Source organism: Felis catus, chromosome A2, assembly GCF_018350175.1.
Source record: "Felis catus isolate Fca126 chromosome A2, F.catus_Fca126_mat1.0, whole genome shotgun sequence".
Taxonomy (NCBI): domain Eukaryota; kingdom Metazoa; phylum Chordata; class Mammalia; order Carnivora; family Felidae; genus Felis; species Felis catus.
The window spans coordinates 93,344,575-93,370,758 of NC_058369.1; the positions used below are offsets into that span (position 1 = coordinate 93,344,575).

General features: G+C 36.6%; 2 long non-coding RNA genes across 4 annotated transcripts in view; one reads left to right on the forward strand and one right to left on the reverse strand.

Moving 5' to 3' along the window:
- Positions 1-19,248, reverse strand: part of LOC123383874 — a 61,332-nt gene extending 42,084 nt beyond the window's left edge. The window contains exons 1-2 of one of the 2 annotated variants that reach the window (XR_006594193.1): positions 18,878-19,248; positions 16,732-16,844 (exon numbers count right to left, since the gene is read on the reverse strand). This is a non-coding gene — a long non-coding RNA (uncharacterized LOC123383874). Of the gene's footprint in view, positions 1-16,236; positions 16,845-18,877 lie in introns of those variants that run through there. The other variant, XR_006594192.1, reaches the window with a different exon arrangement.
- LOC109497449 overlaps positions 14,882-26,184 on the forward strand; it is a 118,448-nt gene continuing 107,145 nt past the window's right edge. For both annotated transcript variants that reach the window (XR_006594190.1, XR_006594191.1), the window contains exon 1: positions 14,882-15,090. This is a non-coding gene — a long non-coding RNA (uncharacterized LOC109497449). The remainder of the gene's footprint in view (positions 15,091-26,184) is intronic.

Sequence of the window (26,184 nt, forward strand, 5' to 3'; positions counted from 1 at the left end):
AGGCTCTGGGCGGTCAGCACAGAGCCCAGTGCAGGGCTTGAACCCACGAACTGTGAGATCATGACCTGAGCCAAAGTCAGATGCTTTAACCGACTGAGCTACTTAGGCACCCCAAAGACTATTTCCTTTAAACAGTAATACTGAGAGACCAACCAAGATTCAGTACTCTCTTGAATATTTATATTTTGTATTTTTATATATAATTATACAAACAGCCACAAATCCTCCTTCTCTACCTCTTTTAAATGAAATAACCCAGGCTGCATTTACTGTTTTGGTATACAACCATTTTCTATTAAAACTCAGGAGATATTACTCCTTTGTTTCAACATACCACATTAGCGATCACAAAGTCTAGTGCAAATTGATTACTTGTACATTTATCAGAGACATGCCATGTTTCTCTGGAAATTTTTTACAATCTTTTGTGTTTTCTAATCTTTGCACTCTGACAGTTCAGGTTTTATCAAAACATGGGATTTTCTTTATTTTTCCTACAGGTCCCTGAAGCACCATATTATCTAAAGATATTTGTCTTCAACTATGAAAAATTAAGTCAATTATTTCTTAGAAAATATTCCCTTCTATTTTTTTATTAGCTGGATTTCTACTTCCTATATTAGTCTTCTGTAACTAAGATTCTATCCCCTTTTTATTAACTTTTGCATTCTGCCATTTCCCTCTCGCTTTCTCTCTCTCTCTCTCAATATGTGTGTTTTAATTTCAAAGGACTCTTTCCTGCTCCCTGAAGTTTCCCTTGTTACCTTTTGAAAGCATTTGACTCTTATTTTATAAATTTGTGTGTATATGAGTGAGTTAGAATTTTAAAAATCTTTTCTGTTTCCTGAATTACTTCTGAGATTTTTTGTCTTTTGGGTAAACAGTTCTGGTTAGTCTTTCTTTTATATGCTGTTGATTTTCCTCATTTGTCTAATTATACTTGACCATTCATTTATATTTTATGAATTAAAAATTGGGTTAATCTAAATATCAGGTATGTATTTCCTCCACTGTTATGTATGTAAGTCTGTTTCCCTCATCAGTTGCACATCAAAATTAAAAGCTTGGCTGGACATGCTATAAAAGTGAGTGTAGCTTATCAACCCTTATTCTTTTCTTCAGGCCTAAGTGTTCATGATAGTAGTTGAAAAGCCAAAGATGCCAGCATGTCAAGCATTTTAATTAAGGGTTGCAAAACCACATCTATGGCTCTATTTCTCTTTTAAATGTGAGTCGAAACTTCAGTTAACATTACAGACAATTTTACACAAATAAACAAATGCCTACAGCTCTATTTACATTTCCCATGGCTATAATTCTATAAATTTGGATATTGGTTGGTAAATATCTTAGAAATCAGTAATCCTTTCAAAATTCTCTACGGTTCCCGAATTCTCCACAATTTTGTGAATAATAATTATACTCTCAAAAAAAATAATGAACGGACTTAAGAAAAGTGCCAGTGTTCAAGTAGAGTTTTCTCAGTGACATGTTAGTTTTATACTGAATTTTATATACTTGCATGAAGATTATTGCAGGAGCCTCAAGCTAGTGACATTAATCACACAGGAGTTCATCTCAAGACCAGGATTGTTTCAGTACAATGGGTTAGAACCACAGACTGATATTTGGAAAGAGAGGATGATGGGTAGCCAAGAATAAAACAGACCTAAGAGGAAGAAAACCATTGAAATATTGGCCAGTTATTGGTATGTGCACTTGAAGGAGAATTGTGAAGGAGAATCCCTTCTGTGGAGGGATTCCAAGCAGATGTAATTGTCTAATGGACTATGTACAGTTGGGGAGGATGTTGTATGACAAGTCATTAGAAGTGAGCTAAAGGCAGGTGAAAGTGGTAGTGAGCCATGCAGACAAAAGGGAGTGAAATGAGTTGTCTGCAAGCTACCTCCACAGGGTGGCTAAATGAAGGTTAACTAGAGGAGTGCAGTTTTGGTAACCTCTTTAGTCAAGCCTAACATAGATTAGAACAATTTTTTTCCCAAAATACTGGCATGAGGATTTCCATTACTGACACAGTCAGGGGAGACCATGTCAACATGGGACATGGCAGGGAGTATTGTGGGGGGAAGGGACAGGAGATACGACAGGCTTTTTCACGTGTGTAATAGCTACATGATATTGCTTGCTACATGGAGGTGAATTAAAGAAATTTGTGAATAAAACAAATGTGAGGATCTGTCATAATAAAAGAACTGTCTCAAAATAGTATTTTAAAAAGAGAGGACATGAAGCTCATCATTTATGAGATTTCTGAACCACAGGTGTGCAAAAGGCTGGGTTTTTAACTTTAACCCTGTTTTGTGAAAAAGAGAGTTTACTCAATTCATGGCACAGAGCAAACACATGCTCAAGTCACTGCAAAATGGTAAGCAAATTAAAAGGACAGTGTGAAAGAATCCTATTCAGAAGTGAAACCACAAGATAGGCTTTCATCATGAATCAAGACAACCGTCTTCACAGTCCAAATAGTCCAGTAATGGCCAGAGCACATGATCACCAGAGATTAAGCATGAAGTCCCAGCGACCCTTTCTGAATAGCAATCACAGGACCCAGATGCCAGCCTTTGAAAGACCTTTTGCTAGCAGCAGGATCTGACACACTGGCAGGCTTTTCAAATAGTTTCTCTGGCAGCTTTGAAGTTGCTTCTAAGTCAGTTATGTGATTAGACTCCTCAGGGAGCCTGGGTTTGCTTATCTTTCTCTATTCCGTATTTTTGGACAATGCAGCTTCTCACAAAGGCAGGTAACTGCGGTTCCCATCAGTTTGGGTCATCACTTTTCTGAGAGTGAATATCTATTTTGTTAAACTAAAATAAATAATCACGGTCACTTTCCAGAATGTACTTGCCTAAGCAAAAGTCCTCAGTGGCCCGAGAAAGAAGGTTTATTATATTTTGATTCTGGGTGCCTGGTTTTTCTTCCTTCCTGGTCCCCATTTCTATTGTAGAGTCTTCTCTTATCCCAAGTAACCACTTCCTCTAGGATCTTTCTAAAAGTAGGTTTGTTTTATGGTGGAATTAGGAAAGAAACAAATTCAGAAGACAAGAGAAAAGAAGATTAAGAATGGTCGTTGGAAATATCTTTCTAGTTTATATCATCATAGGTGTTTTCATGAGTGCATAGAACTTGAAGACAGATATAGTATTTTAAAAAAAGTTGAAAAGTTGAATCACATAAGATTAAGACAATCACCAAGAAATGACCCTTCTCAACAAATGTGTCAACTGGTAAAATAATATTCCTATGGGTTGTGTTTCCCTTCCCACTTATATCTGTACATGGGAAATAAACACAGTCATCTTTAGCTAGGCACTGCTGCCTTCTATGCATCACACAAGAATTTCACCTTTCTATTTGTTAGAAGTAGACATGACAAAATTTGATTTGTGCTGTAGTAACTTGCAAGGGAGATGCCAGAGCACCCTAAAAAAGAAGGTCCAACAGTTTGCCAAAGAAACAAGATCGCTTTGGCCTCTGACTATTTGACACCACGTGTGGTTTCCTATCTTGTTCTTGTCATGTTCCCATGTCCATGTTGTATAATCCAGTTTTCTTCCTTATGGTTATTTTGTGTGAATATACATGTTATTTTAATTCTGTTCAGTGGAAATATGATACTTCTTATTTTAAAGAACCTAAAAGCAATGCCATAAAATATATTTGGAATATAGGTTGTATAGTTCATATTTTCCATTATCACAAATTCAAAAAAACATACCAAGGCTGAATATGATAAAACACCTACTTAAAGTTTCATGTTGATAACATAATTAATTCATCATTGCTTTTATTAGTAAAAATGTTCTCCCTTACCTCTGAAGAGTCCTTCTACATTTTAAAGACAGAGCATATGTGATTTATCAAAGTATAACTCTCCGTGAAGTGAGAAATGAAATAATAATACCATGTCATCTCTCTTCAGCTCTCTCTACTATGGCTTTTAGTTCTTGTGTGTGTATGTGTGTGTGTGTGTGTGTGTGTGTGTGTGTGTGTGTGTATGTGTTTTCCAGTATATTTTGCTTTTTATCCTCATCTGCAAGAGGGTCTACTTAGTTAGAGGTTGTTCTCACTGGGACTCAGGGTGAAAGCAGGTATGTTCAACATCACGGTACTTCTTCCTTAGCCAAGGGTACTGAGAAAATTACAAATGAGACAAGACTTGATCTTCAGCCAAGGGAGATAGTGCTTGGTGTTCTTAACCATCAAGCCATCCATTGCTAGAATTTTCAGCCAGGCCAGCTTGAGAGAAAGGTAAACAGAATTCTTTCCCCTATTTTCTCCCACATCCCCTGCCCCTTTATTATTTTTGCTGGTATTGTAAGAAAAAGTAGGGACAGAATGTAAATAATAGGTCTTTTATTCTACAAATCTATTTTTTGACTCCCAAAGTAAAGCTTTTAGCTCTGTAATTGGACAAAAGAGGAATATTTCATGTATTAAATATACAGTAAGTTGAGCTTGTTTCTTTTAGAATACCTTACTTTATCATTTGGCTGGAAAGGAGATTAGGCAGTTGTCCTCTTTGAAAAAGAACAAGGTTCAGACACTGACCCAACATTTCAACACAGTATATTCTGGATTGACATTCAGAGACCTAAATATTGAAACATAAGATAGTAAAATAATAGCAGAAATTGCATATTTTGGAAATGTGGGGAAATAATTGTCTTTCATTTTCAAAAACAAAATTCCATCTCATTTGGGTGGCGACAACTTCAACAACAAATGTGGTGATAAAATCATGCTCATTTTCTTCCGTTTCCACCCTGTCCAATATGCTTTTACCACTTTCCATTATAGAACTTCTTTATTTTTAAGTATAGTCACAGCTCCAAGTTGCTCAGTTGCATCCAAACCTTGATAAATCAGCAGAAAAACTCAAATTACCTTCGGTATCCATATCAAAAATTTATACATTGCTTTACTTTTCTCATCTTTCACAAACACCATGTCATCTGAACCTCATGTAGAGTACCTGGGGGAAAAGATTATTATCCGAGTCTTACAAATGTGGCAATGCAGGTTCAGAGAGATTAGGTGACTTTCACAAGGTAGTAAGTGTTGCTGCCAGCATCTGATGCTTTGTAGATCTAAAGCCTGAGATCTCTAAGCAGTGTGTTCCGGTATTTTGATCTCCTCAGCTTTTAGGCTGCCTGGCAGAGTTTAGGTGCCACTAATCACCTAACTAGTTGCCCTCAGCTGTAAGAAGCTTCATTTTTTTACAATTGAGGATGGTACACATATTGTCACTTTTAATATGCCCCAAGTTAGGAATATAGTAGGAATGCATTGCTACAGCCTGTCAATGTTTGCTAGAGACATTTACCTACATAGTTTAAATATTCTTCTAAATACATTCTAAGACTGCATTGCTATTTCTTATGATCTGGGCTCACCTAAAGCAAATTTCCTTTTTCAGACCACATCCTAATCCCTGACCAATTATCTCTTATTATCTTTCAAGAAGAGACCAGAGGGAAAAAAAATATATATGTATGTTTTTGTCAGGGAAAGAGAGAGAGAGAGAGAGAGAGAGAGAGAGAGAGAGAGAGAGAGAGATTGAGACCTAGAGATGTAGATAGAGATGTAAACTGTGTTTGATGCTCTAAACCTGGATGTGTCCAATTAGCCATTTCCTCCTTAAGTTGAAGTTCAACATCTCTCTGGGAGCTGTGGCAGTAATTGAGGTTCATTTCCACTCAACAAAAGTAATAATAAAAACTACTTTTGAATATTGTTTTGCCATTCACAATTTACCAGGTGCTTTTCTGTGTGTTTTCTTCTTTTGAATTCTCATAACAATTTTGTGGATTAGCTATTATTATCCTGGAGTTTCACATGAGGAAGTGTTTGTGAGACACGATTCCTTCTCCAATTACTTTAAAATCAGGTCTCAGCCTAGAACTTCCTAGAAGTTCTGAGAAGTGATCCTGACTCACTGTGTCATTTCTGTCAAGTTGATTTTTCTGCTAATATTTATCATTTTGTTGCCCTGTAATACCCACGAAATTCTTGAGATACCTTTTGTCTTCTCTTTCTGTGACTTAGGTATCCTGAGACTAAATGAGTCACCCAGGTCTCCCTAGATAGGGTCATTAGTTGCCCATCTTTCCAAACCTTCAGGCTTCTCATATCCACCTAAGAGAAATGGTTTTAAAGTGGAAAAACAAACAAGAAACCCCACAGTTTCCAGTGTAAAGACAACTTACTGTCACCAAACCATTAAGAAATGTAATTTCTACCAAGGGAAGAAAATGCTCATTTCATTACAGAAAGTCATCATAAATGGTGTCTCTCTACCTGCGGTGATTTGCTGGTAGCTTCCCTTAATGGTAGAGGCTAATAAGCTCACAGTCATGGGGGAGGAGCACACAGCATCGGGTGGGAACTGTGAAGCCAGAAAATCACATGACTGGAACAGCTTCAGAATCTCAGACTGCTTTATCTACTGCCAGCACATTCTGATTTAGAGCAAAAATAGTACCATCATTTGCTCCACAGCCCCAGAGTCACACCCAGTCCCTGTTCTCACATAAATATTTCATATTAGAGAAACCCTTTCAGAGTGCCAGAGCTCACACAAGCTTCTTTCAAGATGACAGATGACCCTCTGCCCCACAGAGACAGATTTCACTGAGTGCCTCAGCATAAGTTTTGGACAGAGCATTTTGTGATGAATTTCAGTAACAACAGTTATTCTGCTGCTCACACGCCTAATAGCCAGACAGCAGTGAGGAGCTTTGACATCAAATTCCTAGCCTTAGGTTCAGCAGTCTGGACAGCAATCTAGTTGAATGTCTGGTAGACATCTTCCCCGCCTTGGTGCTTGATAGCTGGCAGATCATTAACTTCGCAACTGCCAGGCTGACAAACAAGGGAAATGATCATCTAAAGAGTGCCTGAGATTTGGAAGAGCATGTTTTTAATGTTAGTTGGGGACTTTTAGGAGCAAATATTGTAACTGACCATTATACTAAAGATGTTAGCAGCACTGACTAAAAACACCAGTAGTCTCAAGACAGTTCTTTAACCAAAACATCTCTATTCCTGGACAAAAGTCAAGAGTCTTTGACCTTCATAACTCTGTACATTTCTTCAGCACTCCCAGATTCAGCTTTAGATATGTTACCACTCGGTATTGCACCAGATCCCAGCGGTGGGAAGAGGAGACAATGAATCCACGTTTACAAAGCCTTTTCCTGTTTTATCTGTCCATCCATCCGCTCATTCTTTTATTCGTTCCATCATCAGTATTTATTCAATATCTGCTATATGTCGGTCAGTGTTTCAAGCACTGGCTATTGAGTGGCAAATAAGATAAAACCAAGTTCCAGTAGCAGTCATGAATTGTGAATCCTACAGTCTAGTGGAGTCCTAGTGAATCTGTGTGTGTGTGTGTGTGTGTGTGCACATAAGTGAGTTCTAGGAAATGATACTAGGAGATACCAATGGGCCAGATACTGTAAGACTTTATACGCCATAGAAGAGAAAGGTTTGTACTTTTCTAAGTTTGGAAACTAATGAAGGGATTTGAGCAGGAGTATAACATAAGATTGACTTTGCAGAAATATCCCTTTGGCCCCACTGTGGAGAATGTAAAAGTGTAGAGGCACAAAGACCAGCTGAGAGTCCAAGACAGCAGCACCTGAGAAAGCTGAGGGAATTTAGGACTCAAGTGAGAGTGGTGGAGGTGACCAAAAAGTTGGCCAGTTTCGAACCAATTTTGAAATTAGACCTGACAGGAGTGAATAGGGGACTTGAGGAAAAAAATCACGAAAGGCTCCTAAATTGTTGGTCGAAACTGCTGGATGGCTGGTGCCATTTACTGAGATTAGGAGAACTGGGAAGAGCAGCCACCAAGAATTCTGTGTTAGATTCAGAATTGGGGGCTTTTAGGTCTCTGGTGGAAGGATCACACTGGTAGTTGGAACAGTGGTCAGAGAGAGATTGGAAATGATCTCACAATTGAAGATTGATCCATCTGCCACATAGGTGATATTTAAAGGCAAGGAATTAGGTAAGACCACTTATGGAGTGAAAATAGGCAGAGGAGAGAAGTCTGAGGAGTGAACTTTGGAACACTCCAATTGTCAGAAACAGTGAAGACGATGACACAACATGGGAGACTGTGACACAAATGAAAGAACACCAGCATAGTGTGTTTCTTGTTCACATTCTTATTGGCCAGAGGAATCACTGGGAAGAGCATGGTTGTGTGACCTACATGATGAAGTTACCATAGTTCAGTTAGTCTAAGGTGTACTTTCTTTTGCATGTCCTACATCCCTGAAATCAGAATGTATCATACAATTGATGTCAGCTTAGTACTGTGTCACAGTTTAATTGGCAGACGTTATCTTTTATGTTAGTAAATAAAATAATGCATCTTGCAATTAATGCTGTTTTAGATCTAATGAAATTTATTATGATGACTATTCAACAGAGTACACACATGGATAAATTAATATAATTCCTTCTTTCTCTTTCTCTCTCTCTCTCTCTCTCTCTCTCTCTCTCTCTCTCACACACACACACACACAAACACACATATCAAATACACTAAGTATTTGAACACTCTTTCTTGAGAATGCTTAAGGATCCATGAGGGAAATTTTATTTTCTTAACATAAAATAATAGGAAATGAATGAATCACTACATATGTTTGAGGAGGAGGATATTCTAAAGTCACATAGTATATTATCTGTATGTTTCTTATTACATCCAAACTTTATAATTTTATGGTGAATATATTATGCTGAGATTACATCCAATGACAACTCACTTCTCTATCTGCCAAGGAAATTAATTCAAAATATCCTTATAAATTTTGCAAGTAATAAATATATAATTTGATAGAAAGCAATTGAATATTTTCAATTTGCTATAAATAAAGGAAAATCATGAGCATGAAAGAACACTTGCAACTTTTTGTCATGGTAATCTACAACAGGATATTACCTTAAAACTTTTAAGAATTGGTTTTTATAATAAAAATTGACACCAAAAATTATTTTCAAGTTATACAGCCATCCAAAGTTCTTATGTAACTTGAAGTAGCAAACAACTCATTATTTAACCGAAGAGTAGTGAGTTGCACACTGCCTGTAGTCACTGTACAGTAGGTATGCAGGAATTATTTTGGTATTATAGCAAGCTGATTTTGAATATTGAAAATAATATTGAGGCTAAATACTGAAAACATCAGCAGCAAATATGCTAGGTGTATGGATATGAAGCTTACCAAGGTATGCAACCTATCACTGCTAATGAAAACTTTTAAATGTTGGCAATTTAATAGAATATTGCTTGATTGGGGCTGTTTCATAGTTTTTATATAGTTTGTTTTCATCACCTTATTAAGTTGTTACTCTGTTTAAAAGCCGGAGGTGAACTATCATCCCAACTTACCATTTTGTAAATAAGTGCTCATGTCAGTGTTACTAAGTTGTTCAGCTGCAGTAGAGTCAAAGATCAATTAAGCACAGACCCCCTAATGGATCAAGGCACAAAGATTTTTCCCCCCAATCCATTTGAATTTAGAAAAAGACAGCCTGCTTTAATCTGTCTTCTGGAACGCAAGGTCAGCAGACTGGAGGATATTGGCTGCCACTCTTTTGACATCTTCAATCAATCAACCTTGATTGGCCATGTGGTTGGACTTTAGAATTAGGAAAATGATGTTCCTCACCTTTTCTACTAATGCTTGAGATGAAAGTAAAATGCATCTTGATTTCAAGTTTTAAACAAATGGTGAAGTTAAGTTTTCATGTATTATTCAAGCCTTGTCTGTAAGACACATAAACTCATGAAGTTAAAATATATCTCAATGAAGAACCAGGTTGCCTTATTTTCCTTTGAAAATGGAATTAAATTTAAAAATAACTATAATGCAAATATAACTTAAAAATATGTATCTCACAGAATCCTGTATTTTTTTACCCAAACATCATATTTATATCTAAAGGGAAAATGAATTCTTGCTAATGAGATAAAATAGAAAAATAGCTTGCAGTTCACATTTCCCCAGTGATCATGAAAGTGATTTGCATTTCAGAGAGGGGAATGTACATGTTTATTAAAAGACCTATAGGTTCAAATGAGACCCAGACAATCTGTCTACAAAGTCAAAGCTCAGCAGAACAATGGAAGTACAACCATGCAGAACACTTGGAGTCATGCTTATCCAATATCCAACAATTGGAAATTGGCCACTTTGTTGAGGCTGGAGTGTGGAGGTGTCTAAGAGGATTTTTGTTTGATTTGGTGATGTTTTTCTTGCATGCCCAGATTTATTCTCTGAAAAAGGTTATGCAATTTAGCACGGATCATTATACAGTCATCTCCTGCTCATCACTGTTTCTCATCCCTGATGGTTTTTCCATGGGCATGGCCTTGGTCTTGGCCTCATTATAGCTCATGTTGACATAACCCACCAACATATTATCTCTGGCTGGATTGATGTTCTTTTGCTTGAAACATCTGGTTACATTTCTCAACTCTCTAGTTACCCCGGTGAAAACTTATTTTCAGCATACTCTCCAGCAGTGCAACGCATATTCTTTGGGAGTCCAAAATTTTGAAAAAAATCTGGTATTTCATATCACTGAAAACCAAACAAATGTACTTTCTGCTTTTGTTTCTGCCAAAAGGTGTGATCTGTTACCTGTCCACATAGGTTGAATATTTATGTCTAAGTGTTGTTAGAGGTATCATAATTACATTACTCTGCTTGCTAGAGACAACATTGCCTATGCCTTCTTTATGAGTGATTCCTGAAACACATAGCTATAGTTTGTATGTCTTCAAAACATTCATCCAGATGTTTCTTCCTGGCTCTATATGGCAGATTCAGATTCAGGTTTTGCCTGTGAATTGGTTCTGAAAGTTATATGCCTTGAGGAACTGGGGAGGCCTGTAGAGTCCCTATTCCTTGAGATGTCTATGGAAAAACACACCCCTCTTTTTATTTATTATTTATTTATTCACTCATTCATTCATTCATTTATTTAAATCCAAGTTAGTTAACATATAGTGTAATAATGATTTCAGGAGTAGAATTTAGTGACCCACCACTTACATACAACACCCACTGCTCATCCCAAGTGCCTTCCCTGATGCCCATCACCCATTTAGCTCATCCCACCAGCCGATATCCCTCCAGCAATCCCCAGTTGGTTCTCTGTATTCAAGAGTCTCTTATGGTTTGTCTTCCTCTCTGTTTTTATTTTTCCTTCCTTTCCTCTATGTTCCTCGGTTTTGTTTCTTAAATTCTACATAAAAGTCAAATCATATATTTATGTTTCTCTGACTTATTTCACTTAGCATAATACAATCTAGTTCCATCCACCTTGTTGCAAATGACAAGATTTCATTATTTTTGATCACTGATTAATATTGCGTTATGTGTGTGTATATTTATATATAACACACCACATCTTCTTTATCCATTTGTCAGTTGATAATCATTTGTGCTCTTTCCATAATTTGGGTATTGTCAATAGTGCTGCTATCAAAATTGGGATGCATGTGCCCATTTGAATCAGTATTTTTTTAACCTTTGGATAAATACCTAGTAGTGCAATTGCTGGGATTAAGTTAGTTGTATTTTTAAATTTTTAAGGAACCTCCATACTGTTTTCCAGAGTGGCTGCACCAGTTTGCATTCCCACCAGCAGTGCAAAAGTGTTGCCCTTTTTCTGCATCCTTGCCAACATCTGTTGTTGCCTGAGTTGTTCATTTTAGCCATTCTGACAGGTGTGAGGTGGTTTCTCAGTGTGGTTTGTGCACCTCTCTTTCCTGACATCGCACACAAAATTAATAAGCCTCAGTGGCAAGATGATGAGGAGGACCCAAATAAGTCAGAAGAAGTTCTGCTATGTCTGGGGAAAAAAGGTGGGGGGGAATATTCTATGTCCATATTTTTACAGGGTTGTTTTCACAGAAAAAAAGATGACATTTGGTTGTAATGCTAGGAAGGATTCAGCAGTCAGACAATGGGCAGTACTAAAAAAGATGAATGGAAAGCAGTCTGATATTAGGTATCAGTATAGGGTCAAAATCACACCAGTCTCACTCTGGAGTAAAACATAAAGCGATCGGGAGGTCCAAATGAGGATAACACATCATGATGAGTAATACTGGGAAGTAGAGGCAGATCCACTAAGCATAAATCAGCAAGAGTAGCTACAGAGGTTGAGGAAATTCAGGAGGAAGATAGGACAGTCACCATCTTAGAGGAGGGGTCCTGGAAGCTCTGACTCCAATGATATGGTAGGTACTTTTAACTCCACCTGATTATGACTTGTGAGTTACTTCTTGGAGATTCCAGGTCCCTTAGGATCTAATGACCTCTGGACCTGTGATTGTCTCACAGAGAAGATCAAACACAATAGGAGCTCTCCCATCATGTATGTATCAAATGTCCCTTCTTCAGATTAGTAGCTACTGATTTTACCCATTGAATTATTGAACATATTAAAACTTCCACTAAATTTGTCAAGATGAAACATTGACTTGGATATATATGCCTCTACAATGGAACTTCCATATGGTTGCAAAAGTGGAAGTACCAGTGCAAGTGCACTACTGAGGTGAAATGCAGAGAGACACAGAGTATGTAGAGGAATATGTAGAGAAATAGAGAACATAGAAATAGAAGAAATGCATAGTCCTTTCCAAGAGCTTATGATATAGTGTGGGAGGCAAACAGACAACTGCTAACATAGTTATCATGCTTTTTCATGTCATTATTTCTACAGGGACGTATACAAAGGGCACCCTTGTAAAAGGTAGAATAAAACACGGCGCTCAATAACATCAACGATATAACGTGTGTACAAGAGTAATACATGGCAAAATGGGCCAAATTCCATGTAAGATGTATCCTTGGATATTCGTAGGAGGAATAAACCACACTGCATTAGAGAACTGTGGACACTAGTTTAGAAAGGCTAGGAAAAATAGAACAGCAATTAAGGTGAATTGCATGAGGTGTAAAGAGGTAGGAGGGCTAGATCCTACAGGATTTGTTTATAGATAATAGTAGTTTAGCTTGACTGGAGCACATATTATGGGTTGATTAAAAGAAGGGGCCATAGACAAAATTAAAAGTAGGGGAAATTGTGAACCTGTGATATTTTGGCTATGATGTATAAAACTCTACATATATTACTTTATCTTCACAACATACTATCAAGATGGGCATTAACATCACCAACTTAGAGATAAAGAAATTGAGATCCAGAACAATCATAACTTGATTTAGATAAAACAGAAAATAGTGGGAAAACATGAATTTGAACACACGATATTGGACTCATTCTACTACAACATGCTGCATCTTAAAACAGTCTGATGAGACCAAAACTATTTTTCTTAAACCATAGCCTTGGAACACAGGTTGGTGCCTGAACTGCATAAATTCATTGCATGAATTGTCCTCAGTAGTAATTTAAGAAATATCTACTCCAATTCTTTCTCACTATTCCACCTCATCCATCACATGTTTTAGCTTCTGATAAGGAAGTAGAGGTCAAAAATACTTGTCCTTTTTTCTTCTGGAGTTGGAATTAAATTTAGTAAGTTTTGTTCAAAAGTTTGAAAGAGGGTGAGGGAGAGGTAGTCCCACATTTTGCACTGTTTTGCTGAAATCATTGGTAAGCATGACATTAATTATTCATGCATCCGTAACACTAATTAGGACACTAATCATATATTACTTCATTAGAATCAGTTAACAGTATTAACAGCATTATATTATTGACAGGAAAATAGCAACACTAAGTGGGTCTGTGCTCTTTCTCTGCTTTATCTTTTAAAAATACACCAAATTTCTTTGTTTTCTGAAAACTTGTTCAGAGTCCTTAATTGTAAGGATGAAATAAATGGTATAGGAGAAAATGGGTAGCCCGATATCTGATATATTTAGATTATTAAGTGTATATTAATTCATTTATTCTTTCATGCATATAATTTAATTACATTTTATTAATTGAAAGAAATCAACTGTGGGGAGTTAGTTTAGATATCAAACTATTGCCCCTAATACTCAGTGTGTGAATTCATCCCCTCCCAAAAATGTAAATTCATTTTCAGGCAATCCCTTATAGTGTAAAGTGCCAGAAGGTAGAATCATTTCTTTTTAATTCACCTTATTAAAAAAAAAAATGCCATCAGTAAGTAGATCCTGGATATTCTTGACAAGGGTAACTAATCTCCCTTTTGTTTTCTATTCTACAAATATCCCCAATTACCTCCATTTTTTTCCATTATTTACACTTTCCATCCTTCTGAGCATTTTGACTACTACTGACCACCATCAAAAACCATTGCTGTGTTTAAGGATCAATAAGAATATTGAGGATAAACAAATTTTAAAATGATAAAATAATTCTTAGATGAAGTTTTGGTAATAGATAGTTTGTGTAGAAATCTGTTTTCTTAAGTTGGGTATCCTATAAACAAAAACTGAGTGGTATGTGTTGCGTCCATGGTTTACTAAGGAGAAACCTTTAAGGGACTGAGGGAAACAGCTCTGGGTGGGGCAAGACACCTGGTAAAAATACAGAGTAAGCTGCCACAGGCTGTTCTCATGTAGAGCTCTGGAGCATGGATCGCAGCACAGAATTATCCTGATCTGAGGCAAGTTAGCTGGACTTTTACACTCCCTATCAGTCATTCCTTGACTCTGGAGGGTATAATCCCCAGTGGAGGTGACTCCTGTCAGTTTAGAGCAGTTGTTCTCAATGTACGGTCCCCAGACCAGCACATCAGCATCACCAGGGAACTCGTTAGAAATGATAGTTTCTTGGACCTCAGCCCAGACCTGCTGAATCAGAAACTCTGGGGGGTGGGGCCGAGTGATCTGTAGTTTTAACAAGCTCCTCAGGTGATTCTGATACACAGCAAAGTCTGAGCACCACTGGCTGAGAGCACATCTCCAGAGGAGAAAGCTGTGATCCCTTAGCAGCTGATCTCAAGCAGTGTTGGTTCAACAGCCCTGTGACAGGAATCAACGTGGTCTGCCCACAGCACCCTCTACGTGTGTCGTATGCTTCGGTTGTACGACAGTAAGTCATCCCTCTTGTATTTACCGTGTTTGTAGCTTTTGTAAATTTCTCCATTTAATAGCTGCCCTGCATGCATGTGCTGGACCTGCCTCATTCTGGAAAAGTGGATAATATGTTTAAATCACTTTGCCTTGTCCTTCTGCCTTCCCCGCCCCGTTCTCAGGAGGAGTCCTCCTCCTAAGGATGTATTTTTCGAATACAGACCAACCAATGCAGAGTCCATATGACTAACCAGTTGGGCTCTTGTACTCCAGGCCATTACACAGCTGCCTTAATGAGCCCCAAGGCCTGGTACCAGAAAATGAGGGTCCCAGGGCCCAGTGAAAATATCAAACTAGCCAGTGCTAAATCTGCTTGCCCCGCCTCACCTGTGCTTATCCGGGGAAACCACAATAAAGACTCCTGCCCACAGCTGCTCTCCCTACCTCGCCCCCCCGCCCCCGGCAGACCTCCCCCTCCCTGCTCATCCGCGGGGCTTCCTGTGGCATGCTGTGCCCTCTCCTCTTGGCAACTGTGAGTACTGTTTTATTATTATTTTCAATAGCAGTTGTTTTCCTGATCTGTTGACCTCACTACCCCTAAAACTTTTTGTTAGCATGCTGTATTTAAAACATCTCATCATCACAATCCCCTCCATAAGGGATGCACAAAAATCGAAAAAGTAGATTCAAGAGTCATGCCACAGAGGGTGTGAGGCCAACTGGCAGTTCACCTCCACCGATTTGAATTAAAATTTCAATTGGGGGTGGTTAAGGGGAAAAAGATTTCAAACGGATGCCGTATAAAATTTTACTTCACAGAATTCTCATCATGTGACTCCTCTTTCCTTTTAAACAAACAGAACCAAAGTTCACTCCAGAGATAGGGCAAATATTTGTTTTCCACTTGAGACTTTGCTGAGAAAAGAAATTCAACTTGCCCTCTGTGCCAGAATTTAAATAATTTTTTTTTTGGAACATCATGCTTTGGTTGCAAACATCCCTTTCATGCTTACATGCAAAACAGTTATAATTTTTATTGCAAATCTGTAGTATGTTTATTTTTGGTCAGAACAAAATAACAAATGACTCACTGTTTTCACAGTGAGAATGTGTATGCCAAGGCTGAAACTTGGGGTGATAAATAATAATAAACATTAAACAAAACTAGTGAATATAAAAAGAATGTAATTACATAACATAGCAATTTTTCTGCAGTAAGTAATGTGACATGCATTCTTTTGGCATTGACTTGCATTGAGTACTATCAGGAATTGTTCAGTCAGAAGCAGTACTTTATTGTGTGTTGATTCTTGTTTGTGAATGTATGTTTCAATTTTGAGTGAAGATATTTTCTTTATCAAGGACTTAATTTCAAAAGTGTGAACACAATCCCAGCTCTGGTGACCTTGCCTTGCAGGTATTCTCTGGTGGGCCAAACTGTGAAAATTGCAAGAGATACATTCATCTTCATCATGTGTGTTTGATAGCAGTTATTGAATTTCTAAAATTAAATAATTTGCAGGCTATTTTAGTGTCCCAAATTTTCTGCCAGATTTTCTATTTTATGAGTGATTTATTTGTAGGTCCAAAGCACCAGAGGTTATAAAGCTGTGGCCAAAAAGATTCTTACTTTGTACATAGATTAAAAGGTTTATCTCACCCGCGGTGCAGCTAACTCGTTGCCCAGATGCTAAACTCAGTGGTGTGTGACATAGACAACAGGTTATATAATTTCCAGTGGTCAAAGCTGGGCTGGGCGTTGGTGTCTTCCTCCTGTCAGAAATATTCCATGGGACACAGAGTTTTCAGTTACTTGAGGATTATGAACATTACCTGAATAATTCAAAACTCAATTCTACTTCTGATTTTAGCAGGACAATAAAAGGAACAATGTTTGTTTACAGGGCCATTATCTTAGCTTTTAAGCTGAGGGAATGTGATGAGCTGACCATTACCAGTCAAGCCTATTCCACTGTGATGATAGAAAAGAAGCTGATCTTCCAATTTAAGTAGATTTGTTTTTGTAAGATTTAGTTTATACTTGGAGCAGAGAGGATTAACAAATAAAATTCAAAACCCACCTCACTTTAAATGTACTATTCTCCCCAGCTTGTAAACCTCTTAAGCACAGAAAATTGCTTTCTGTATTAACATCTTCTGATGTATTGTTGTGTCACTGTCCTGACACCTTCAACTAAACATGTTGGTTGTGGCAAGACCAGAATAATGGTAATTACAATATTAATGCTAGCTGCCCTTTCATAAATGTTTAAAGATATCAGGTGTTGTTTTAGGTGTTTTGAATATATAGTATGTTAATTGTTAGAACAATCCCGTTAGGTTCATTTTCCAGGTGAACCTGAGTCAAACTCCTCAGCCTTGTGTAGGATTTTGGAATGCGCCAGACTGGGTTTAAATCCAGGCTTTGACACTGAGAAAGTAGGTGACCATGGGTGCATTACTTGACCTCTGATGTGCATTATTTGACTTTTAAGTAGTTGCCTGTTTAAAAGGCCCTTAGGGAAAAGACTGCTTATAATGTGATTAACACCTCTTAGTGGACCCTTAGCTTCACTTCTATAATGCCCCTAATTAGATTTCCTCCTATCCATAAACACAGCTGCTTTATGAGTCCATATTCTCCTCTATTTCACCTAGACAAAGCCCATTCTCTTCCCCTGACACCAGTGGTATTCTAGCACGGACTGCACTGGCTCATGAGAACACAATTGTTAAATAGTAAGGAAGATCTGAAATCTGGTTATTAAACATTTGGCAGCTTGAAATCAGCCACAGTGGGAGTGTTGACATCAGGGAAATCTGTAAGCCCTACAAAGTGAGGGCTTTCTCCCACCCATATCCTAATGAAGATGCAGTGTACCAGCAATAAACCTTTACACTGCTAGCAGAGGAATATTCAGATACCTGTATTTCATCACGTTTGATCTAATTCTATTCCGTTTACAATTCCTGGCATCCAGACTACTTGGGATTACTTAAATTTTCATGAATTGAATGCGGTCAGTCTACCAGCCACCCCAATAAGATCTCACTCTTTGGTTCACCAACATGCTGACACTATGTTACAGCGACTCTTGACCTCTTATTCCCCAAATATCATGATCTCTGTGTTCTGTGCCCCTGTGGCAGAGGTAGAGCCCCTCCCTAAGGAATGCGGTGGAAGCCTTCTCAGGACAAAGAACAGCAAGGTGACCCAATCAACTCCTATATACGTATGCGTAGCTCTGACACACTGTAACTTGGACCGTGTCCGATCAGACTAAATGTGTCACCATATATGAAAGGCAAACAAGTAGAAATTGCATAAAAGGCTATTCCCCACTCTGCTAGGGGCTCAGCCTTTTGGGGTCTTAGCCCACTGAGCCTGTACTGGCAAGTATAAAGCTGCTTCCTGGAAAGAAAGGCCTCGGTGTTCTGTCCCTCTGTGGGAGAATCCTGCTGCACCCCCATGTTGTCATTCATGCTGTATTGTCTTGGTAAATTCCCCTCATATGATGAAGCTTTTTTCCATAATTCCTTCATGGTTCAGCTTTGTCTTCTAATCTATAACTTCCTAACATCCCTCCTACTCCAGAGAGTGGGGGTTGAGGGGGAGACCCTGTCTTAGCTGCTTTTTTATAGCAAGTTTGTAAATGTGTGAATACTGCACTGATCACACTCATTTATATTTGCTTATTTACCTGAGTAGATACAAGGTCTGAGTTTATGGCATATCACCTAGAATATAGGCGGTGCTTAGCAAGGAAAAACTGCAAGAAGGAATTAAATAGGCAAGGAAGACTTACCTTAAGGCCCTTGTAGTAGCAGAGAGAGAGAAAATTCAACTCCCCTGCAACAAAAGACAAGAGAGTTGTGAAGCACGGGGGTGAGCTAGTAGAAAAGTATTGGAGGATGTTGGAGGAGGGGGGATGGTCATATGGTTACTGCCATCTGTGCTGACTAATCCACAGTTATCAAAGTTGGGTCTCCACCCTCCCACAGACCCTGGCATATAGGGGCTCTGTTTCTTGTGGTGATTATGTTTCCAAGAGATACTTTCCAGGTCTTTTTTTGTCCAGCTTTATTGAGATATAATTGACACCTAGCATTGTGTAAGCTTAAGATTTATAACAAAATGATTTGATATATGGTGAAATTGTTACAAATGTAATTAACATTCCTCACCTCATATAATTGTGATTTTTTTTCTTGTAATAAAAACATTTAAATCTGTCAGCAACCTTGAAATGGACAATTTGTTAACCATACTTATCATATTGTACATTATAGCCCTAGAACTTATTTATAACTGGAAGTTTGTATCTTTTAATCACCTTCACTAATCACTAATTTCCCTAACCCTCCTTCCCACTTCTGTCAGTCACCAATTTATTCTCTGTATCTATGAGTTTGGGCTTTGTTTTGTTTTTATAGATTCCACATATAAGAAGTGAGGCCATACAGTATTTGTCTTTCTCAATATGACTTCTGTCACTTAGCGTTAGGTTCTCAAGGTCCATCTGTGTGGTCACAAATAGCAGTACTTAATTCTTCCTTTTAGGCTGAATAATGTGTGTGTGTGTGTGTGTGTGTGTGTGTGTGTGTGTGTGTGTGTGTGTGAATCATATTTTCTTAGTCCTGGACACTTGGGTTGTTTCCAGGTCTTGGTTATTATAAATGCTGCAATGAACACCAGGGTGCAGATACATTTTCAAGAGAGTGATTTTCGTTGTTGTTGCCTTTGGATACATACTCAGATGTGGAATTGCTAGTTCATAGGGGAGTTCTAATTTTAATTTTTTGAGGAACCTGCACACTGTTCTCTATAGTGGCTGCATTGGCTTACATTCCCACCAGCAGTGTATGAGGATTCCCTTTTCTTCACATCTTCACTAGCATTTGTTATCTCTTATGTTTTTGATGCTAAACACTCTGATAGGTATGAAGGGAGATGTTCTTCTGGTTGTAATTTGTGTTTCCCTGATGAGTGATGTTGAGCACCTTTTTATGTACTTGTTGGTCATTTGAATATCTTCAGAGAAATGTCTATTCAGGTCTTTTGCACTTTTTAACTTGAGTGATTTGTGGGTTTTTTTCTTCTGTTTTTCTTTATTTTTCTTTTTTTTTCTTTTTTTTTTTTTTGCATGTCGTGCTTGTTTAATTTTGATTTTTATAGCTTGTGTTTAGGTGTTCTATCCAAAAACATCATTGCCAAGACAAACAAATCAGGAAGCTTTTCCTCTGTTTTCTTTTAACAGTTTTATGGATCCAGGTCTCCTGTTTAAGTCTTTGCTTAATTTTGAGGTAATTTCCCAGAAAATTTATTAAAGTTGCTATCTTATCCCCATTGAACAATGGTTCTCTTGTCAAAATATTAGTTGACCTTACATGAATGAGTTTATTACTGTGCTTAATTCCATACTCAGGAAGACATTTGTCTAAGGTGTAGTCAAAATGAGAAGAACGTTAAGGTCATCTTGGTTATGCTTATAAATATCTTAAAAATTGTGTTTGACTAGTGAAGTGAATCCCATTAGTCAATGCATCCTAACCATGCTTATGGCTAAAAACAATCAATAGAAATTTTTTATATAGACTTGCTTGTAATTGTATAAATGCTGACTACCAATCGATGCTATTTGGGAGGTGTTTTCCTATTGCTCTGCCTGTATCTATGTTCCTAAAATGCTGTATGCAAATAAATATAAGTAATCATTTAAAATATAGTAAAATAGTTGACTATTTAAAGACCCCTTAAAGGGAGGGTTATTTATACTGACGATAGCACCACTGCATTAAATTTTTATGAAACTTTTATTTCCTACACTGATCTTCCTTAAAAAAGACTGAAGTACCTCTGGTATGCTGGGGATGTTCTAGTTCTTGATCTCATTTCTGGCTACATGGATGTTTGTGAAAATCCATTGAACTGTACCTTTATCTGTGCACTTCTCTGAGTACATATTCTGTTTCAATATATGCATTTTTCTGAATATTATGCTTCAATATAGAAATTTACAAAAAAAATTGACACAGGATTTGGAGTCATTGGTCTTGGTTTATAGACCTAATGCATGTTACTAAATTGCTCTGTAGATATTTCTAGATATGGAATGTAATGCCATTTATCCAACTTAATTATTATTTAGGTCAAAAGAGATCCTATATGTAACATTGAATTTATAAACTTGAAGGTAAATACAAATATGAATTTTTATGACTAGATGAATGTTGATAAAATGGCATCTTAGAGTCATTTACTTGCTCCTGTGACTCTGAAGTGGAAAATTAAATACTTTGTAGTTTGTTTAGGCTAAATTCATCTAAAATTTTTTTGATTTTTATTAGTAACTTTTTTCTCCTGATATTATCATAAGGATTTTCTTTGGGGGGGGGGAATTTTGTTTTTAAATATTTTATATGAAAACTTCCAAGTATAGAACAAAGTTGAAAAATGTACATTAAAACCTGTGTATCTACAACCTAGGTGCTCCCCATTTTCTCATGTTTTTCAGTAACTCTTTACTTAGAGTAAAATTTACCTGTAAGTGTATAATTTTGAGATTTGACAAATAATTTGCATAACCACCACCATAATGAATATAGATAATATTTTTATTACATCAAAACGTTCCTGAGCACAAGTCTGTGGTCATCCCCTCCCTCCACTCATGTCCCCTGACAACCACTGGTAAGAAGTCTATGCCTATGACTTTGCCTTCTACAGAATGTTATATAAATGAAATCTTAAAGCGCACAGACTTTCAAATTTGACTTTTTTCACTTAATATAATGCCCTTTAGTTTCCTCAGTGTTGCTACATGTGTTAATAGTTATTTCGTGTCATTGGCTAAATGTTAAATCATCATTTAGCTGCACCACAATTTGTTTATCCACTCACCACTTGGTTGACATTTGGATTCTCTCCTGTTCTTGGCAATTAGAAAGCTGCTAAAAATATTCACCAATAGTTTTTTTGTTTTTTGTTTTTTGTTTTGTATGCAAGTCTTATTTCATTTCTCTGGGAGAAATTTTCTCTTGGAGAAACATGGCATTCCTATGAGTGGGATTGCTGCATCACACCATAGTGTGTTGTTGTACTTCTTGTGGTACTGTAAAACTGTTTTCCAAGATGGTCATATCCCCTTGGATTCTCAAAAATAGGTCTGAGGGCCCTATCTGTACCTCATCCTCACCAGAACTCGGAATTGCCAGGGTTTGTTTGTTGGTTTATTTGTTTTTGTTTTGCTTTTGTTTTATAGCCATTCTAATAGATGTGTAGTGATATCTCATTATAGCTTATATTTTCATGGATGTAATGACTTATGATACTGAGGAAATTTAAGTTCACAGGCTTATTTGCTACCCATATCTTTGCCAGCATGTCTGTGTGAGTTTCTGTCCTTTTGTAAATTTTTGTTTTAAATTGGATGTTGGGGTGCCTGGGTGGCTCAGTCAGTTAAGTGTCTGACTCATTATTTCAGCTCAGGTCATGACCTCACAGATTGTGAGTTCAAGGCCCATGTTGGACTCTATGCTGACAGTGTAGCCTGTTTGGGATTCTCTCTCTCCCCTCTCTGTCTGCCCCTACCTGCTCGCTCGCTCGCTCTCTCTCTCTCTCTCTCAAAATAAATAAACTTTAAATATAAATAAATAAATAGGATATTTATATTCTCTTTGGCAAAATTTGAGAGTTCTTTATATTTTCTGTATACAAGTCATTTATCATTGTCTTTGGCAAATCCTTCTCTATTTTTATAGCTGTATTTATATTCATGTTAGCTCCAAGTTTTCTTCTTTCCTTACTGCTTTGACTTTAATTTTCTTCTAATTTCTTAAGGTACAAGATGAGATAGATGTACTTTGAGATTATTCTTGTTTTCTAATATAAGCTTATGATGTATAAACTCTAGGCACTAGAGCTGCATTGCACACATGTTTAAAAATGTATTTTTTATTTAATTCAAAATGTTTACTAATGTCTCTTGTGACTTTCTCTTTGATCCAATCTTATTTAGAAGTGTCCTTTTAACATTCAAGTCTCTGAGGAATGTTCAAGATATCTTTTTAAATTATTACTAACTCTAGTTTGTTTTTTGTTTATAATTTTTTAAATCTGATTAAGTTCATTTTAAGGTCCAAAATATGGTCACCTGGTGAAAGTTTGGTGAGTGCTTGAAATTGTGTGTTGTGCTGTTGTCGTTTGACACATTCACTTAGCTCATGGTGATTAATGATAGTCTTCATGCATTCCTTTCTCTGGGAGGGAGTGCAGTCTCTCCCTATAATTACAAATTATTTTTTTCACCAGTTCTCTCAATTTCTTCATAGTTTTTGAAGGAACTGTGAATATACACATAAAATTGTATCTTCTTAATGATTTCTTTTTATGATTATGAATTTTCCCTTCTTACCTCTGATAATATCTTTTGTTTGGAATCTGCATTGTCTGGTACTGGTATAGCCAATTCATCTTTCTTCTAATTACTAGTGCTATTAAACATCTTTCCCATCATTTTAATTTAACATATCTGTTTTCATATATTAAATAGATTTAATAGTATGAGTTGTGGGGTTTTTTTTGTCTTTTAAAATTGAATTAGACAATGTTTTGGGTTGGGTGTTTAGAATATTATATATAAAATTATAGGTTTTTGTTACAATTTAAATTTTTCTTGGTAGTTTTTAGTCTTTCCTGTGCTCTTTCCCTTTTATTTATCATTTTGAAAAACAAAATGGTTATTATGATTCTGTGTTATTTCCACTATTGACTTCTTACTTTTATATTTTTTTTAATTTTAATGGTTTCACCAACACAAACAATATAAAATTAATATATCTTAATTTACTTTAAACAATATTGTATCATTTCACATAGTGTTGAAGCTTTGCAACAATATACTCCAATGCCTCCATGTCCTCTTTTAAGTCACCAATTGATTTTATATAGAGAGAGGATGTTCTAGATGAACTTCTTGGTAATCACCAACCAAAACCTATAATAGATAGACAAAAAAATAAATAGAAAGGAATCCAAGAAGAACATGAAGTCATCAGTTGCAGAGGAAGAGAACAAGAGAAACAAAAAGGAACAGGGAAGAGCTACAAAAATATCCAGAAAACAATTAACAAAATGACACTAAATATATTACCTATCAATTATTACTTTAAATGCAAATGAACTAAATGTTCCAATCAAAAGACCTAGGATGACCGAAAAGATAAAAAAAAAAACAAGACCTGTTTATAGTTTTCCTACAAGAGACACACTTCAGACCTAAACACACATACAGACTAAAAGTGAAGGAATAGAACCTATACCATAAAAATGGAAACAGAAAGCTAGGATAGCCATAGTTAGTGTTTGTTTTTAAGCTTATTTTGTGTGATCTAACAAGACAAAAGGGCATTACATAATGATAAAAGGACAAATACAACAAGCTGTAAAACAAGTGTAACTATGCATGAAACATTGGAGTAACTAAATAAATATTGCCAAACATAAGGGAGAAACTGACAGTAATATAATTATAGTAGGGAACTTTAACACCCAACTTACATTCAATGGATAGATTAGACATAAAATCAGTAAGGAAATAGTGGCTTTGAATGACCCTTAGACCAGAACTTAACAGATCTATATAGAACATTCTGTATAAAAACAACATTCATAAGCGATTCTTTCTAAGGATGCAAGGATGGTTCAATATCTGCAAATCAACATGATATAACACATTTTTTAAGTGTACCTGAAACATTCTCCAGGACAGATCACATGTTAGGACATAAAACAAGCCTCAATAAACTTAAGATTGAAATCATTGAGGCATCATTTCTAACCCCAATGGTATACTAGAAATCAATTATAGTAAAAAAATGGAAAAAAACCCACAACGGTGGAGGCTAAATAACATGCTACTAAACAACCAGTGAGTTAACAAAGAAATCAAAGATGAAATAAAATACCTGGAGACAAATTAAAATGAAAACACAACTGTCTAAAATCTTTGGGAGACAGCAAAAGCAGTTTTAAGAAGTAATTTTATAGTGATTCAAGGCCTACATTAAAAAACATGAAAAATCTCAGGGGTGCTTGGGTGGCTCAGTCAGTTGGGCATCTGACTTCAGCTCAGGTCATGATCTCGCAGACAGTGAGTTCAAGCCCCGTGTTGGGCTCTGTGCTGACAGCTCAGAGCCTGGAGCCTGCCTCGGATTTTGTGTGTGTCTCTCTCTCTGCCCACCCCCCCCCCCAACTTGTGCTCTGTCTCTCTATGTCAAAAATAAACATTAAAAAGAAATTTAAAAAAAAAACATGAAAAATTTCAAGCAACCTAACCTTAAACTTAGAGGGATATAAAAAGTGAAGAACAAACCAACCCTAAGTTAATAGAAGAAAGAAAATTATAAAGATCAGAGCAGAAATAAACTAATAGACTAACAAAGCAATCGAAAAGAGCAGTGAAATTAAGAGCTTGTTCTTTGAAAAGAAATAAAATTGATAAACCTTTAGTCAGACTTGTCAGGAAACAGTACTCAAAATCAGAAATGAAGAAAAAGTTACAACCAACACCACAGAAATAAAGAATTTTAAGAGACCATTACAAAATTTATATGCCAACAAACTGGACAGTTTAGATGAAATGGATAGTCTTAGAAACACAAACTTCCAAGACCAAATCAGGAAGAAAGAACATCTGAACAACCTGATTCATAGTAATGAAATTAGTGATCAAAATCAACCTAGTGGCTTCATAGGTGAATTCTAACAAACGTTTAAAAAAGAGTTACTATGTATATTTCTCAAACTATTACAAAAAAAAATTGAAGAGGAAGCCATGCTTTCAAATTCATTTTATAAGGCCAGCATTATCCTGATATCAAAATCACACACACAACAAAAAATTAACCAAAAAAAAAAAAAAGAGGCCAATATCCTTGATAAACATAGATTCAAAAATCCTCAACCAAGTATTAGCAAACCAAATTCAAGAATACACTAAAAGGATCATTTACCACAAATATTAAGGGATTCTTTCCAAGAATGCAAGGATGGTTCAGTATCTGTAAATCAATCAATATGGCATAACACATTAGTAAAATGAAGGCTAAAAGT